Raw genomic sequence first — 5,856 nt, 5'->3', positions numbered from 1 at the left:
GTACAATAACAAAGCTTGAACTTGATGCTAAGAAATGGTTTAAGTATTTGTTCATTGCTTTTGGCACATGCACATGTATCAAAGGCCTTTTGTTCATGAGAAGGGCTATTGTTGTAGATGGAGCACATCTAAGTGGTAAGTTCAAAGGTGTTATGTTAGTGGCTGCATGTCAGGATGGAAATAGGGATACATCACTACAAGAAAACAGTCAAATAGCCATGGAATTTTTCATTGCTAGAGAGGACAATTTTAAGTGTTATCCAGGTACAATAACAAAGCTTGAACTTGATGCTAAGAAATGGTTTAAGTATTTGTTCATTGCTTTTGGCACATGCACATGTATCAAAGGCCTTTTGTTCATGAGAAGGGCTATTGTTGTAGATGGAGCACATCTAAGTGGTAAGTTCAAAGGTGTTATGTTAGTGGCTGCATGTCAGGATGGAAATAGGGATACATCACTACAAGAAAACAGTCAAATAGCCATGGAATTTTTCATTGCTAGAGAGGACAATTTGTTGCTAAAATGCAGCAGGCGATAAACGGCTACGGATAGAAGCTTATCTGTGGCATCAGCACCGACGCTATCTCCCATCCGTTGCTATTCCGTAGCTCGTTCGCAACAGTTTTGCGAGCGAATCAACCGTAGCTATTAGCGACGACGTAGCTACTGAGTTTTTTATTGCGCATTGGCAACACTTTTAGCGTAGCGAAATAGCCACAGAAATTAACTACAATTTTGCCTTAGCCAAGTTGTAGCAAAAGTAGCCACAAATTTAGTTACGAATGTTTTGTACCTAAATATTGGATTCGGATTAGCAACAAAAAGTTGCTTTGATTTTAAAACATTATAGCATAAAACGAAATCTGAAATTCCCAAAACATAATAGAAACATTGCATTCATTACTAGTAGAAAACAAAATATTAAACCAAATAGGTCGAAACTAATGACATAACAATAGTTCAAACTAAACACAAAAGATTCTAAGTGTTATGTCTTCAGTTGATTGTAGTAAGTCATCAACATCATCTAGATTCTCTGCTCATTGGTGCTAGGAGGTGAGGATGGAGAAGAGTTGGTAGTTCCTCTAGCTTCACACAAGGCAGTGAGCTGCTAGCTCATCAAGTAGACAGTTTCAGTCAAAGTAATCAACTTCTCTAAACGAGATTGACGAGTAAGAAGGACGGGCTGGTGGATCAATGTGATAATTGTTCTCCATTTGTGTTGTTCCAAGTCCAAACAAACATCGTTTGTGAGGGTTGACTACCTAATAAACCAGAAAACAAGAAACAAAATTACAGAAAAAGAGCCACAAGGGAAATACAGAATCTTAAAAATAATAATACTCAACTTTATTCTCATCGCCATCAGTGTTGGAGAAGTGTTGTAAAACAACAATAGACTCAACGTCTCCAACAATCTTCATGTGGATCTACCCCTCTAAGTCAGTATAGCTGGCTCCTCCCCCATCTACATGATCTATAAACACAAGGCAAATGGTATAAAAGAGTCGCAAGGACATACATAATCTTAACAATACACAATAAGACAATAAGGACAAGATTCTTGTACGATATCTTATTTGACCTTGGCATAAGATTTGGAAACAGAAATGTGTTGATGTATACCTGCCTGAGAGGTGTTCTTCATAAAATTTATTGCGCCTTGTTCAATAGTAGCTCTTGTAGGGAAACTGCCTCTTCTTGGTGGATGCATACTAGAGCCCTAAATCAATGAATCACATAGTTTAATAAGAGACTTAAAGAAGATATGAAAACGCAGAGACTTATTAACCCCAGTTCGATTTTGAAATACAAACCATAAACTGACTGAAGACACAGAAATTGATAGAAGAAATGAACCCAGATCGACTTGAAAATATGAACCCTAATTTGATTGGAAACGCAGAGATTATAAGAAATAAACCCTAAATCGATTTGAAAACAGAAACCCTAACCAACACCCATAAACCCAAATCGATTTGAAGAACAATATATTGCAACAGAGTTTTGGAAAAGAGAAGTACTATTGAGACAAGCTGTGATAATTTGTCGTGAATGAGAGTTGAGATTGGGTTGGTCTTTGTCGGCGATAAGAGTGTTTCCACGGAGAAGAAGAGTTAAAAAGAAAGTGTAGAAATATTTTGGCAGAGAGATTTGGGAAATTATTTTATGGTAGTAATTGAATATTTTGGTGAAAATTTTAGGCGCCATTACGAAAATTTGTGCGTTTGAATTTATGAATGTGTGTCTTTCAATACAAATCAAACAGGTTGTGGTATACGTCAAACTACTAATAACATATTGTATTAGCTACAAAAAAAAACTAACCATTAACCAATAGCATCTATAAAACCGCTGTAATATAGAAAAGTAAAACATCCAATAGTGCAATATGAAAAAAACAATTATAGCCTTCAAGATATGCTATTGAAATAACAAATGTAGCCGTCGGAAACAACGCTATTATAATGTTAACAATATAACAGAAAACACAAAAACACTGCTATCATATGTTTTCGCTACGATAGCATGTGAGAAACCGCTATAATAAGGGAGAACTATTATAGCAGACATAGCAGTTCATAATACGCTATCCCAGGCATATGATAGTGGTTTCCTCGCGCTAATATGGAGGTTTTTTTGTAGTGTTTGCCCGTCTTTATAAAATATTTAGGCTGTTACATCGTTGACATTTATATGTATGGCTTCACGTTATAAAATGGGCTCAATCATAGTAAAAAACTTTGTTCAAAAACTCGGCCGAGTAGCCGGTTTTGCAGCCGGGTAATCGCAACTCGGAGTCCAACCGTGGTGATTTTAACCAATCGGTTTGGTAAATCGCTAAAAAAACAAACCGGCCGCTTAATAAAACAATGCGCTATTAAATCGAATTAACTGACGATTAATAACAAAATTTTCTAGGTTAAGCCCAATAAAAATGGGCTTTGCCTTTTTTAAAGCCTGATTGAGTTTCCTAAAGTCTATAATACGTGCTCTATTTATACTAGTCATTCCTTCTGCACCAGTTTACAAACGTCCGATGTGGGATGTTGAGATTCACAACTCTCTACAATAAAAGTCAATATTTAAATAACAAACAAAAATCGAATCTACAACATAGACATAAGTAACTTACTGAAAACTTTAACACCGGACCACATTAATTTATTTGTAATATTCCACAAAACCTTATTATAAATATACTATATTTAAACTGCAATAGACATAATTATATTTTGTGATCTAATTTGATATGTATTTACAAATTTCTATTTTAGTACCAATGATATTTTATACATAAACTTGTATTTATTATATATAAATATTTGGTATTATACATATAAATAAGGTATTATATATATAAAAGTACAAAAAAATTCTTTCCCGATTACTCCCCGAGTTTTTTCCTCTTTTCTAATAAATCGCTAGGCCGGTATGTGCCGCACGCGTAGCACCTAGCGAGAGTTTTCGAACAAGGGTAAAAAATAAGCCCGTAACATAAATTAATTAACAGGTAGTAAATTAAAATAGTTAGCTTGCTGCATCGTTGACTCGCTTATGTATGGCTTTGCATTATAAAATGGACCCAATCATAGTAAACAATTACCCTTTAGCCTAAATTAATTTACCAGTAATCATATACATAACTATATCGTAAATTATTTACCCATCATTTTAAATAGTTAGCTTGCTTCAGTGTTCACATTTATATATGTATGGCACCTAAGGCAATTGGTACCTTAACCCGCGGGCTTGGCCCGTAAAGTCCCACTGCGGGGCGGGTTTGGGCTTACATATCTTAGGCCCGAGATATTGCGGGTCTTGCGGGTTGGTCAATTTCGGGTATGGGCCAATGCGGGGCGGGTCGACGCGGGTTTGCGGGGCATTCGAGACCCGCATGTCTTTATCAGTTTTGTTTTTTTCTTATGTATGAACTGTTTTGTTTGAAATTTTGATTGTTTTAAAGTTTTACTGTTAATTGTCATTTGTCTTATAAGTTGCTTGATAATGATAGTTATAAACTTATAATGTTTACTAACCAGTCTAACTTGTTCTCTCCCATAGTTTGCTACTAGTTTCATCTACGTTAGAGCTTATCTTTATGGTACGTACATGATATTCATTAGTGTCAAAACTCAAAAGTTAAATAGTCTAGTATAAGGCCATCATTAGTATCTAGTTGAAGTTTTCAGTTATTCTCTCTTATGAGTCTAAAACTCTACAACGTGTTTGGTAACTACAAGTTGTTTGTGATACTATCAGCAGTGACGGTAACGAGCTCTTCAAACAGAGAAACAGAGGCACAAACTATCATGGGAAACTCTTGTAAAACTCTTAACTTTTTGTTTATCATCAACAGTATCTTCTTCATTGTCAGCGATCTTCCTCGGACTGCCTTGATTCTCTTCCCAATCGAAAGGAATCAAAGAACGTTCGGAGAAGTTTCTTTTTGCCTCCTCCTTGTACTCTCTGTACCACTATGGTTCTTCGTGGGCTTATTGGTGCGCTTAAGAAGCAGCCAGTGAATTTTCTTTGTGAAAATGGAGCAGCTAAGCTCATCACTTCCATTCTTCTTTTTCTGTCTTTCTGAGAACTATTTGATTTGCGATGAGTTCTGAGATGTCTCAAGGTCAATGAGAAGAAGAGAACTAATGAGGACTGCATTTTCACTACCCGCGGGCCGGACCGCAAATTCCTTTGTAGCAAGCGGGGCGGGTTTGGGTAGAGGTTTGGGAACCGCGGGTTACGGCGGGCTGACCCGCAAAGATCCGCCAGAGACAGAGACCGCAGCGGGGCGGGCCACGGCGGGGCGGGTTGTCCCAAATGCCATTCCTAGGCACCTTTATATATGGGTCTAACCATCCCTTATATATTAAAAGAGAAGCGTTGTAATAAATGCATTCACACAATAATAAACACGTGGCAGCCTCACAATGATTTGATAATAATTATGCTAACGCGTTCACACTATATTCATAAATGTGTTCACACTATGTACTTTGTACTTTTTTAATATAAAACTCACATACATGGTTTCAATAAAACTCTGGATTTTTTGTTTCGAATAAAAATAGATAACGTATCAAAAGTCAAACTATATATATATATATATCATTTTTATTGTTTACGGATAAAGTTGAGCAAAATATTCAGAAATTTTGATTTAATTCGTTATCCGTTTTGATTTGAACCAAAAAATCTGGATATCCGTGTCTCTATGAAACCAATCAAATACTAAAATACAATATCCAAAAAGAATCAAATCACAAATGCCAATATTTTAAGGAACAGATATCTAATTCGATATGTTATATGCATTTTATACATTTATGTAAATAATTATATATGTATGTTATATATATTATACTTTATATCAGTTTTACAATATTTTTATGAATTAAATTTATTATATTAGGTACTAAAATTTTATAAGTTAAATAGTGTTTTATTTTTTAATAAAATGTTATTATTAATTTTTCAGTTATTTTTAAAATTTTATTTTATTTACGGATCAAATCGGATATTCTTTAAAATTCTAAAATATTTCGGATATCCGAGTCACCGAATATCTAGGTGGCTAAAGATCGAATCGACACGAATGCTTCCAAATACTCAGATATTCAATCAGTGCCCACCTCTATTTACGGATACAATTTTATTTTCTTTATATGAAAAAAATGACTAATGTCAAGGCCTTTTTTATTTTAAATTAATTTTAATTTTATCTTTTATGTATTATTTTAAACAAAAATGTCATTTAATATTAATTAACAATATCTTTATATATTTGTCAACTATTCTTATATACTTTACATACACATACATGTGCACCTTGATGTGAACACCTTGTAACT

The 5,856-nt window shown here is 34.6% G+C and overlaps 3 long non-coding RNA genes across 3 annotated transcripts in view; 1 reads left to right on the top strand and 2 right to left on the bottom strand.

Annotated features, from left to right (window-relative positions):
* Positions 1-4,015, top strand: part of LOC117126561 — an 8,740-nt gene extending 4,725 nt beyond the window's left edge. The window contains exon 2 of the long non-coding RNA XR_004449177.1: positions 265-4,015. This is a non-coding gene — a long non-coding RNA (uncharacterized LOC117126561). The remainder of the gene's footprint in view (positions 1-264) is intronic.
* The window catches only part of LOC117126555, a 57,061-nt gene that overhangs the window by 45,988 nt on the left and 5,217 nt on the right, over positions 1-5,856 (bottom strand). The window lies entirely within an intron of this gene.
* On the bottom strand, positions 871-5,856 carry LOC117126554. Its single transcript, XR_004449169.1, has 2 exons — positions 4,843-5,856; positions 871-3,724 (listed from the first exon to the last, which is right to left on the bottom strand). It is a non-coding gene; the product is annotated as an uncharacterized LOC117126554 (long non-coding RNA).

The sequence above is a fragment of the Brassica rapa genome, chromosome A07 (genome assembly GCF_000309985.2).
Source record: "Brassica rapa cultivar Chiifu-401-42 chromosome A07, CAAS_Brap_v3.01, whole genome shotgun sequence".
Lineage (NCBI taxonomy): Eukaryota > Viridiplantae > Streptophyta > Magnoliopsida > Brassicales > Brassicaceae > Brassica > Brassica rapa.
The sequence above is the reverse complement of the archived record's forward strand: the minus strand, read 5'-3'. Positions and strand labels throughout refer to the sequence as shown.